General features: G+C 42.4%; 1 protein-coding gene across 10 annotated transcripts in view; it reads right to left on the reverse strand.

Moving 5' to 3' along the window:
- Nsd1 (nuclear receptor binding SET domain protein 1) overlaps nt 1-12,626 on the reverse strand; it is a 161,452-nt gene that overhangs the window by 122,308 nt on the left and 26,518 nt on the right. The window contains exon 2 of one of the 10 annotated variants that reach the window (XM_023716464.1): nt 2,813-2,910. The exons of the other annotated variants lie outside the window; for them this stretch is intronic. The gene's annotated coding sequence lies outside the window, so the exon portion shown is untranslated. The remainder of the gene's footprint in view (nt 1-2,812; nt 2,911-12,626) is intronic. 10 annotated transcript variants of the gene reach the window in all.

Consider the following 12,626-nt stretch of genomic DNA (forward strand, 5'->3'; position numbering starts at 1 on the left):
TTTTTTTTGCGGAACCGGGGATTGAACTCAGGCCCTTGCGTTTGCCAGGCAAGAGCTTATTCTACTGAGCCATCTCCCCGGCAAGGAATATGGCAATTTCAAGCCCAGCGTGGGCAATTCAGAAACCCAGAAAGACCCTATTATTAAAGGGGGTGGGGTGCAGTGGAAACAGGGATATAGCCCTGGGTTCATTGCTGAGTACCACCATAATGGTTTGTATATGGGTGGGTGGGTGTGTCCCAGCCCCAAGCAGTCAGGGGGCCGTTTTTTGGAGTTTGTGATTATTGTGGGTGTGGATGCTGCACCTACCCTAGGGCAGGTAATCTGAATTATAATGTAAAGGTGGGGAGAGAAGCTAGGGACTGGCTTGAGAGTTCTCTGGGCCCTTGGCTGTTGTGGTCTGCCACTGCCATGAAAGGTTGCTCTGCGTTGTCCCACTCTGCCTTGGAGCCAGCTGAATATGGACTGAAACCTCCAGTAACTGTAAGCTAAATAAACCTTTCCTTCCCTAATTTGAGTGTTGGGTATTTGTCCCAGCAACAAGAGAAGAGTAACTAAGACAACCACCAAAAATAATAACTTAAGCCAAATTCATTCAGGCATCAATCACTTTGCGTAGGGGCCGGTGAGATGGCTCAGTGGAATAAGTGCTTCTCTGGCAAGTGCAAGGGCCTGAGTTCAATCCCCGGCTCTGACAAAAAAAAAGTAATAATAATAATCATCATCATCACTTTGCATAGTCTTTCTGATCATAAAACTTTTTCTCAACATTTAAGAACCTAACCATCCACCAATTCCTATTTAGCAATGGCTGTAATTGGTTGTACAATGGAATCCACTGGGGTTTTTAGTTTGGTTTGGTTTTTGTCTTTTTGAGACAGGGTCTCACTATGCAGTTCAGGCTGGCCTTGACGTTACTTTGTAGCACAAGCTGGTCTTTTTTTTTTTTTTTAATATTCATTAATTTATTTATTTTGTGTGTGTGTGTGTGTGTGTGGCCACCTCAGCCCACCAGGGGGCGGGGCTGGCTGCATGTGGTGCTGGGGGATTGAACCGCGGTCCCTGTGCTTTGCTTAGCTTAGCTTGTTCTAAGCAGGTGCTTTAGACCACTGAGCCATCTCACCAGTCCCCACAAGCTGGTCTTGAACTCACAAGGATCCTCCTGTCTCAGCCTTCTGAGTGTAAGCGGAGTGCAACCAGCATGTGCCACCACACCCTGCTTCAGCTGAGTTTTATAAATAACAAATGTAGGGTAAGAAAGATAGTTCAGAGGCATAAGCACCTACCTGGCAAGCACAAGGACCCAAGTTTGATCCTCACCCACATGCCATGTGGTCTCAGCACCAGATCCCTGGGCAAGCTGTCTTGGCCACTATCTTGGCCCAGATGTGGGTGCCCAGCCCACCAGCGAGCATGGTGGCATACACCTGTAATTCCAGCACTCGGGAGGTTAAGCCAGGAAGATCTCTGCAAGTTCAAGACCAGCCTGGGGGCTATAAAAATGAGCACAAGGCCAACCCAAACTGCATAGTGAGACCCTGTTTCAACAACAAAAAATAACAAATGTTTGGGCCAGGGAGACAGCTGAGTAGAATAAGCACTTCCCTGGTAAGCGCAAGGGCCTGAGTTCAATCCCCAGTTCTGCCAAAAAAAAAAAAAAAAAAAAGCATCAGATGCCTAATTCCCCCCACCCTCTCACAAAACTAAGACTGAGTCAGTACATTAGTACATAAGATGGATCTTTTAGTACCTAATTTGTTAAAAGGTCCATGAATGCTTCTACTAAAAGGTCAAGGCTGAAAACACAACATATTTGGCAGTTACTATGTGGTCAAAATTAAAATTTTGTTTATTTAGATTAAGATACAAAAGTCTAAGTGATAGGATCATCACCCATGTAACTGGTAAATTTACTATATATACACCAAAAAAATATATACACTTCAGCTGTTCACCATATTAATATCTGGAAGCTAATGGCTACAATTTAGAGCACTTCTCATAAGAACCCTAAGGTAATCTTTTAAACTTGTGATGTATTAATACATCTAGTATTAAATTATTTCTTTTTTTTTTTTTTAATGTATTTGGTACAGGGTCTACTGGGTCTCACTGTGTAGATCAGACTTGAAGTAATTCTCCCATTTTCAGCCTCCCAAGCACTGAGATTACAGGAGCGCCACCACGCCCAGTCTCAATCACTGTCTCACCACACAACCACCACCACCAGGTGAAGCGGGGGCAAGCCAGCACAGCATGCCAGGGATTGAACCTTCTCCACTGAGCTCTGCCTAAGCAGGCTAAAAGCTTTATTCTGCTGAGCTACTTGGCCAGCCCTCTAGTATTAAACTTTTTCTACAAGTTTTTTTTTTTTTTTTTTTTTTTTTTTTTTTTTTTTTTCTGCAGAACCGGGGGTTGAACTCAGACCCTTGAGCTTGCCAGGGAAGCACTTATTCCACTGAGCCATCTCCCCGGTTCCAGTTTTTCTTTTCTTGATGCATACACTTTTGTGTCAATGTATATATTTCAATATCAATTTCACACAGAGGAAAAAAATATATAGAGAGATCTATCTATCTATATATATAGACATATATGTATATATATTAGATACCTAAGTGGCAGAAACTATCAGGAACATTCAGAGAAATAAAGCAGGTACTAAGCCCCTTGTTATATGCATAAGATGTGAAGCACCTAAATGGGAAATTAGCCAGCCAAACATCAGACCAAGCTGTCAAATTAACTAACTAATGCCTGTATTCTTTCCAGTAGATCACAATAAAGAAAATCCTGGCATGGTGGCACATACCTGTAATCACTGAGTTGGGAGACTGAGGCAGGAGGACTGTCGTAAATCCAAGGCCAGTATGGGCAATATACTACGGCCAACTTTGGGACAAATTGGACCTTGTCCAAAAAAAAGAAACAGTGGAAAGACAAAATCAGCAATCAGTGGGGCCGGGGAGATAGCTCAGTAGAATAAGCGTTTGCCTGGCAAGTGCAAGGGTCTGAATTTAATCCCCAGTTCCACAAAAAAAAGAAAAAAAAAAATCGGACTCAGCCTTAGTTTTGGTAACTGTAGTTAACCTTGACAAAATAGCCTTACACATAAGACTGGTTTCCTTCCCATTTTTGTTTTCCTTCCCACTTTTTTCCCCATATATCACACCAAATTACAGTGTCTCTACCTCAGTCAAAGTACTATATTTTACAATTAATTGGTTTAGCTAATCAATTCACTTGGACTTCTCAACATCTTTTTACTCAAACTCTACCAGAGAGGCAGTTTACAAATTATGTTCCTCAGAAATAGTATTGTAAAGGGCCAGCCTGATAGCTCAGCAGATTACAGTACCTGCTTAGGCAGAGCTCAGTGGCCGGGTTCAATCCCCAGCCAGCGTGCAGTACTGGCCCCACCCCCAGGGAGCGCAAAGACAGTGATTGAGACTGAGTGTGGTGGCACATGCCTGTAATCCCAGCACTTGGGAGGCTGAAGACAGGAGAATCACTAGAGTCCGAGCTGGGTAGTGAGATCCTGCAGACCGTGTACTAAGTATAAAAAAAGGAGAAATAGTGTTTTAGAGTCCCTCAGACACTAAAAATGAAAAAAGATGGTCACTCCATACCCAAAGCAAAGCGTTCTACTTTTTTTTTTTTTTTTTTTTTTTTCTCTCCAAATGCCTTCAGGGCAGGTTTGGCTGGCTTGAGTTGTGGGGATCGAACCACAGCAACCCGAGTCTGACTGCTTTGTTGAAGCAGCCACTTAAAGAACTGAGCTAAGGAGCAGGCCCCCCCTTTTTTCTACTTTTACACTTGGTATCTTGTATATGATTTCATCTGAAACTAGCAGAGTATAGTAGGTAGCACACATCTGTAGTTCTATCACTTAGAACACTGAGGCAGGTGGAACGCCATCAACTCAAGGATAGTCTGGGCTACATAGTGAGTTCAAGGACAGACTGAACTGCATAGCATGACTGTCTCAAAAAACAAACAAAAAAAAAACATGTTGGGCATAGTGGCACACACCTGTAATCCAGCACTCAGGAGGCTGACGCAAAATGACGGATGCAAGTTTGAGGCCAGCCTAGACAACACAGTTGAACTATACTGTCTCAAAAAACAAAGAAAAACAAGAAAAATTTCTGTCTCAAAAAACAAAGAAAAACAAGAAAAATTTCATCTGAAGCTATAGCTCAGTGGTCTAAGCACCTGCCTGGCAAGAGCAAGGACCCAGGATCAATGCCTGGTACCACATGGGGTATGCTGTGCCAGCCCCACACCAGGCCAGCCACTGAAATGAGATGTCATGGTACATGCCTGTAATCCCAGCACCAGGGAGGCTGAGACAGGAGGATCACTACGAGTCCAAGCTGCACAGTGAGACCCTGCACAAAATTAAAAAAAAAAACAAACAGCTGGGCACAGTGACACAGGCCTGTAATCCTATGTGTGGGAGGCTGATGCAAGAAGAACACAAGTGGGGCTGGTGAGATGGCTCAGTGGTCTAAAGCACCTACTTAGAACAAGCTTAGCAAAGCACAGGGACCGCGGTTCAATCCCCCAGCACCACATGCCAGCCAGCCCCGCCCCCTGGTGGGCTGAGCTGGCCACACACACACACACACACACAGAAATAAAAAAAAAACAAAAACACAAGTTTGTCTCCCATCCCAGCATGAGCATTTAGCAGGATCCTGTCTCAAATTCTCAAAGGGGCAAAGCAGTGGAGCCCAGAGTGAATGTCCTAAACTCAATACTCAATACCACAGTAAATAAATGAGCACAATGCCTGGTGGAACACACCTATAATCTCAGCACTTGGAGGCTGGGGAGATGGCTCAGTGGAATAAGCACTTCCCTGGCAAACGCAAAAGCCTGAGTTCAATCCCCGGTTCTGGGGGGGAAAAAAAAGAAAGAAAAAAAAAAATCTCAGCACTTGGAAGGCTGATGCAGGAGGGTTGCAGGCAAGAGGTTTGCTGTTAAAGTTCAAGTCCAGCCTCAACTAGTTAGTTCATTGCCAGCCTGGACTCCACTGTAAGGCCCTGTCCCAAAAAAACAAAACAAAAATAAAATGACCGGGGAAAACCTGCTCAGGCCCCCTCTTGTCCCTCTCTCAGATAGGAGCTTTCTTTCCCTCAATAAATATATTCTGTTCATAAAAAATAAATAAATAAAATGATGAACCAATGAGTTAGTGAAAGAAATGTCCAACTTCCTAAGATTACAAATTAGGCCCTTGCTAACTTAACCCTACTTATCCATCCATACATAGGGCCTGTTACCACCAACCGGTATCTTGCCAACTTATATTTTGCAGTTACACGTAATTCTCATACTACCATATCCCTATGCCTGACTCTTCTTTTCCATTTATACTATGCTTCCTTCTTCCTTTGCCTGGCTAATAGTTATTTAGGCTGCAAGATTCAGCTCCAGGGCAAGACATGCAGCTGAGAGGCACTTGCTTAGCATACACAGGGGCCTAGGTTTGATCTCCATTCACTTACTCATAAAAAACAAAAATTGGCCTGGTGTGATACCAGCACTCAAGAGGCTGAGGCAGAACTGCTACCAAGTTCGAGGCCAACCTGAGTTACAAAGTGAGACCATCTCAAAAAACCAAAAGCAAAAACTTAGCTCTAAGTTCCTCCATTGGTCTCCCTAATACCAAGGCTCTACACTTCTCACTGCATGTCTCTGACACATTATATTGATATTAATATCAGACTTGAATAGTCCCAAGAATAGGCAAAATGTTTTTCATTCATTTTTATCTTACTTTGTGAACTCAAAATACCTAGTAGATCCACAAAAACAAAAACCCTTCAATCATCCACAAACTTACAGCACAAATGTTCAATAAATTATCCACTAAATTAATATTTTTAGCTTGTAGATATAAGTATATATCTTGTATATATACTCGCTTATGGAACAAGATACATACAAGGTTAATCACTAGAGTAGTAGGTGCAACAGCAAAGACGGAAAACTAAACATCCACCACTAAGGACTAGCGATAAATTATGGCACATACTGTAATTTAGTGATTTATTCTGCTGCTACAAAAATAAATGAGGCAGGCTGGGGACATAGCTCAGAGGCACAGCACTTACTTGGCAAGCTCAAGGATATAAGTTTAATTCCCAATACCAAAAATAAACAAACAAAAATAGGGGCCGGTGGATGACTCAGTAGAATAAGCACTGGCCTGGCAAGCCTAAGGGCCTGAGTTCAATCCCTGATTCCACTAAATAAATAAATAGATAGATAGATAGATAGATAGATAGATAGATAGATAGATAGGCAAGTCAGGTGTGATAGCACACCTCTAATTCCTGCACTCAAAATGAATTGGAATTAGAACCCCTGGCCTGGGCTGGCTACATAGTAAACCTGGGTAATTCCAACAATGGAAAGACTACTATGAGTTTGAGGTTAGGCTGGAACACAAAGCAAGACCTTGTCTCAACAAAATGAGGGTACCTGTCATGGAATCATACATACCTTCAGATATCTATGAAGTGTGCGGAGAAATAAAAAAAAGTTCTCAAAATACATTCTCAAGTACTCACATAAAACATTAAAAAAAATTTAGGGTTGAGGAGATAGCTCAGTGGTCTAAGCGCCTGCCTGGCAAGCGCAAGGACCTGGACTTGATTCCCAGTACCACATGCCGTGCTGGCCACCCAAACTAGGTGTAGTGGCACACACCTGTATCCTAGCACTGGGGAGGCTGAAACAGGAAGGTTACTAAGAGTCCAAGCTGCATAGCGAGACCCTGTACCAAATAAATAAATAAATGTTCTCAAATATAAAATCTAGAGTAAGGGCCGGCGATATAGCTCAACAAACTAAGTGTGTGCTTAGGTAAGCAAAGGGGCCAGGGTTGCAACCGAATAGGCCCCACCCACCCCTGGATGAGCTGAGCCAGTGATGTGGCCTGGCATGGTGGCACATGCCTGTAATCCCAGCACTAGAGGCAGAAATCAGGAGGATCACTACAAGTCCGAGCTGCACAGCGAGACCCTGCACGCGCACACACACACACACAAATCTAGAATAAATCACTAACACATGGAGTTCAGTATGAAAGGGGGACATTTAAAGCAGGAAGATAATCTAATAAATGATGCTTGAAAAAATAAATAAAAAAAGATGCTTGAACACTAATTAGCCTTTTCGAATAAAATACAAAACAGAAAATTCCTATATGGCTGAACAGGACAGCACACACCCCCAATCCCTGCTACTTTGGGGCTATAGCAGAAGAATCACAAGTTCCAGCCCGGTCTGAGCAATCTAGCCAGACCTTGTCTCAAACCCAAAATGCAGGGCTGGGGAGATGGCTCAGCGGAATAAGCGCTTCCTGGCAAATTAAAGGGCCTGAGTTCAACCTCCGGTTCTGCCAAAAAAGAAAAAGAAGAAGAAAAAAAAAAAAAAAAAAAAAAAAAAGCAGGATTAGTCCAGTGGCAGATGCCAGTAATTCCAGAACTCAGGAGGCTGAGACAAGAGGACTGCCATGAGCTCACGTCCTGCCTAGACTACATAGTAAGTTCAAGGCCAGGTTGACTATAGCAAAACCCTACTTCAAAAACAAAACAAAAAATTTAATTTTTTTTTAAATGCAGAAAGGGCTAAAGTATGTAACTCAGTGGTAGAGACCTTGGTTGGCATATGGCAGGACCTGGACTCAATTCCAGTACTGAGAAAAAACACTATATATAGTAAACATCTCAATATTAACAAAATTTTAATGAAAAGATAAAGGTGAAAAACATTTATAACACTAAGTTGGTGAAAGATTTCAATAAGGATTTTATAACAGAACTCTTAAGTATGGTATTATAATTCTATAAGTCTAAAATTTTCTGAATATAGTGAAAAATCATCACAAAAAAATGGAAGTGATGATTCACACCTGTAATCCCATAGAGAGACTACAATGGCAAACTTAAAGTGAGCCTGAGCAAATTTAGCAAAACTGTCTCAAATAGGGGTGAAGCTGGACGTGTGTATGCCCGTAATCTCAGCACTAAGGAGGGCCAAAGCAGGCTACAGAGTAAATTCAAAGCCAGCCTACCTAGTGAGACCTTGTCTCAAAATAAAAACAAAAAAAAATTTATGCCACCATGTCTGGTCTCAACTGCCGTCTCAGCACGCCTCAGGGGCAAGGTCAGCAAGGCAGGCCCAGGGAACCAGGGCTCCTGAACCTGCCTGCAGGATAAGCCCTGGATTCAAAGGACTTTGTGTACCAAATTCACCATGAGGCCCTGGATTCAAAGCCTGGTACTAAATAACCAAAATAACAACAAAAAATCCTTAGTGAGCCTATTTTTTTTCTATATTTTTTTAAAGCAATTTCTTTTGTTTTTACAAAGATAGCATAATCAAATATAGTCTGATCTACCAATAAGAACAGACAGGAGGGGCTGGGGAGATGGCTCGGTGGAATAAGCACTTGCCTGGCAAACACAAGGACCTGAGTTCAATCCCTGGTTCCACAAAAAAAAAAAAAAAAAAAAAAACAGGAAAGAATAAGATACAGGGGCCGGGGAGATGGCTCAGTGGAATAAGCGCTTGCCTGGCAAAAACAAGTGCCTGAGTTCAATCCCTGGTTCTGCCAAAAAAAAAAAAAGAATAAGATACAGAAGTGATGTTGCTGGGCCAGGGAGATAGCTCAGCAGTCTAAGTGTCTGCCTAGCAAGCACAAGGACCTGGTTTGATTTCCAGTACTACATGCCATGCAGGCCCCAAAAACAGGCATGGTGATCCATGCCTATCTCAGTGCTGGGGAGGCTCAGACAGAAAGATCACTACTGTGTAGTGAGATGTGTACCAAATAATTTTTTTTTTTAAGTGATGCTAAGGGGCTGGCTTAGTAGAATAAGTGTTTGCCTGGCAAGTGCAAGATCCTGAGTTCAATCCCTGGTCCCACAAAAAGAGAGAGAGAGAGAGAGAGAGAGAGAGAGAGAGAGAATGAATTGCAACCTATAATCCCAGCTACTCAAGAGGCTAAGGTAACAGGATCCCAAGTTAAAGGCCAGCATAGGCAACTTAATGAGAACCTGTTTCAAAATTTAAAAAGGGGCTGGGAATATAGCTCAGTGGTAAAGCACTTGCCTTACAAGCCCTCGTTCAATCCCTAGTACTATTAAAACTTGAGTAGCTAAAAAAAAAAAAAAAAAACCTAGAGTAGCTGGGCATGGTGGCATACACCCCTAGTCTTAGGAACTTTGCAAGCTGAGTCAGGTGAATTCTTAAGCTCAGGAATTCCAAAATATTAATGCCACCCAGGAGGAATATATGGTGAAATTATTTTTAATCATTTTTCATGATAAGCAAGATACTGTAATCAACCATCACCAACTGCCCAAATAACAAAAATATATACTTCCATAATTTCAAGATCCATTCCACATGAAAATGATCTACTTACCTTACAACTGAAGCCCTTTTCTATAAAATGATTTAAAGACTTTGAGGGACCAGGGAGATGGCTCAGTGGAGTAAGTGCTTTCCTGGCAAGCACAAGGGCCTGAGTTCAATCCTCGGTTCCGCAAAAAAATAAAGACTTTGAAAAATAAACACTTTTAGAGGAACTCTGAGCCTAAGTAGACAATTAATTCCAATTCCAATTCCAATACTTGGAGGCTTAGGCAGAAAGATCACTGTTCAAAGCCAGTCCAGGCTACAAAATGAGTTCAAGGGCAGCCTGAACTGCATAGTGATACCCTGTCTCAAAAAGACAAAAAAAGAAAAATTAAATGGTAGCAACATGCCCAAGGAATATTGTGGAGACTTAATCCTTTTATGAATCTTATGATAAATGAATGTATGGAGATGGAAAGTAGTGGACAACAGAATACTGGAATGGTAAGACTATCAGGAAATAATATGATCAGGTTGGAAGCCTTGTTTTTTTTCTATTTTTCTTTTTGTACTGGGTATTGAACTCATGAGAGTGCACTTATCAGGCAGACACTGTGCCACTGAGCTATATCCTAGGACTGAAACAAGTTTAAATGATTGTTTAGCAGAGAAATCCAGGCTGCTCTCCAGAGCTCTAGCTTCAGTATAACTGAAAATTGCACGATACATATCCATTTTGTTGTTTTTTTTTTTGAGATAGGGTCTTCCTATACGGACCAGGCTAGCCTGGAACTCATGATGATCCTCCTGCTTCAGCTCACAACCACCCAGGGCTGGGATTGTAGGTATGGGCCACCATACCCAGCCATATTTTCATATTAAATCTGTAAAGCTTTCAAGGTTTTCTGTTCATTTTGTGTTTCCTTTTTTTCTTTTCTTTTCTTTCTTTTTTTTTTTTTTTTTTTTTTTTTTTTTTTTTTTTTTTTTTTTTTTTTTTTTTTTTTTTTTTTTTTTTTGTGGAATCAAGGATTGAACTCAGGCCCTTGCGTTTGCCAGGCAAATGCTTATTCTACTGAGCTATTCCTGGGCCCTTAAAATATGTATTTTAAAGGCATCTTGAAACCAGGCAATGGGGCCGGGGAGATGGCTCAGTGGAATAAGCGCTTCCCTGGCAAGCGCAAGGGCCTGAGTTCAATCCCCAGTTCCGCAAAAAAAAAAAGAAAAAGAAAAAGAAACCAGGCAATGGCAAAATACTACAATCCTAGCTACTTGGGAGGCAGAAGCAAGAGAATCATTAAGTTGAAGGGCAGCTTTGGCAATTAAGCAAGATGCTCAAGAAGGATCACAAGGGACCAGGGAGATGGCTCAGTGGATTAAGCGCTACCCTGGCAAGCGCAAGGGCCTGAGTTCAATCCCTGGTTCTGCCAAAAAAAAAAAAAAAAAAAGAATCACAAGCTTGAATACAACCTATGCAATTTAGCAAGTCCCTGACCACCACCACTACCATCACCTCCACTACCCCCAAAAAGAGAAAGGACAAGGGGAATGGGTATATAGCTCAGTGCCAAAACTTGAGTAATTCATTCCCAATACAAGGAGGAAAAAAAAAGAAAGGACCACCTTAAGAAAATTAAAGGACTAGCCAGATAGCTCAGTGGATTAAAGCCCCTGCTTAGGCAGATACAGAGACCACAACAGTTTGATCTGTTTGATTGCTGCTGTGCCAGCTCTGGGGTGCTGAGACAGCAAATGAGACTGGGTGTGGTGGCACACCCCTGTAATCCCAGCACTTGGGAGGCTGAAAACAGGGGCATCACTAAGAGTCCAAGCTGCATAGTGAGACCCTGTAACAACCAAATACACTGAATGAATGAATCAATCAATCAATCAATCAATCAAATCAGAGAGGAAAATATAGGCATCTGTTGGTGTGAAACCTTGCACAGGTTCTCGCTCACCTGGATATAAACACACAATCTAATACTAAATTGAAAACAGAAGAGAACCAGGTATGATAGAGCACACTTCTTAATCCCAGCACAGGGAGCCTGTTCAGGGACCAGGGAGATAGCACAGTAGAATAAGCACTTGCCTGGCAAGTGCAAGGGCCTGAGTTCAATCCCCAGTGGGGGGGAGGGGGGGGGATCCCAGCACTTGGCTGACTATCTGAGGCAGATCATTGCAAGTTTCAGGCCAGTCAGGAGTACACAACACCAAGCCTAAAAGACAAATGGGAGGAGAGAGCTGAACCCTCAATGTTATGATTCAACAACACAAAGTTAAAAAACTATACTAGTGTCTGCTAACATAGCCTAAAATGGCCTTTTAATCCTTCTCACCCACTATCAACACCATTTTTCTAGCCCTTTAACCCCAAATTAACACTAAACTTTGATGTCAGCAGCCATATCATTTTCTCTGGGCAGCCTCTCTAACCATCTGACTAGATTGGGTCTCCTCAGGATATACATGCTCAAAGTTCACAACAGTTCTATGCCTTGTCTTCAAACCAAGAACACTTACTAAGTTCTCACTTTTTTTTTTTTTCTTTGATGCTTTGGAGACAGTCTCACTATATAGTGTAGGCTAGTCTTGAACTGGCACATGTACCCCAGGGTCCCTCCCAAGTGCTATTACAGGCACATGTCACCATGTTCAGTATCAACCCAGGGCTGGAGAAATGGCTCGGTAGAATAAGCGCTTACCTGGCAAGCACAAGGGCCTGAGTTCAAAACCCCAGTTACACCAAAAAAAAAAAAAAGTATCAACCCATTTAAAACTACAGCCTGGGAGCTGGGGATATAGCTCAGCAGCATAAGCTCCTGTCTGGCGAGTGCAAGGTCTGGAGTTTGATCCCCAAAACCAAAACAAACAAACCCTACAGCTAGGCCAGACATGGCGGCACATGCCTCTAATCCCAGCACTCAGGAGGCTCAGGTAGGAGTATTGCAGAGTTTGAAACCAGCTTGGGCTACAATGTGAGCTCAAGGCCTGAACCACACAGTGAGACCCTGTCTCAAAAAGACACTCCCCCCTTGAAGAAAAATTAGACCACTGCCAAAGGCTAGTTTTGTTTTTTGTTTTTTTGTACCAGGGATTGAACTCAGGACCTTGTGCTTGCCAGGAAGGTATTTATGCCACTGAGCTATATACTGGCCCTCAAAAATTACCTATTATTATTTTTGTTTTTTGGCGGAACCAGGGATTGAATTCAGGCCCTTGCACTTGCCAGGCAAGCGCTTATTCTA

This window comes from Octodon degus, unplaced genomic scaffold, assembly GCF_000260255.1.
Source record: "Octodon degus isolate 3935 unplaced genomic scaffold, OctDeg1.0 scaffold00048, whole genome shotgun sequence".
NCBI classification, from domain to species: domain Eukaryota; kingdom Metazoa; phylum Chordata; class Mammalia; order Rodentia; family Octodontidae; genus Octodon; species Octodon degus.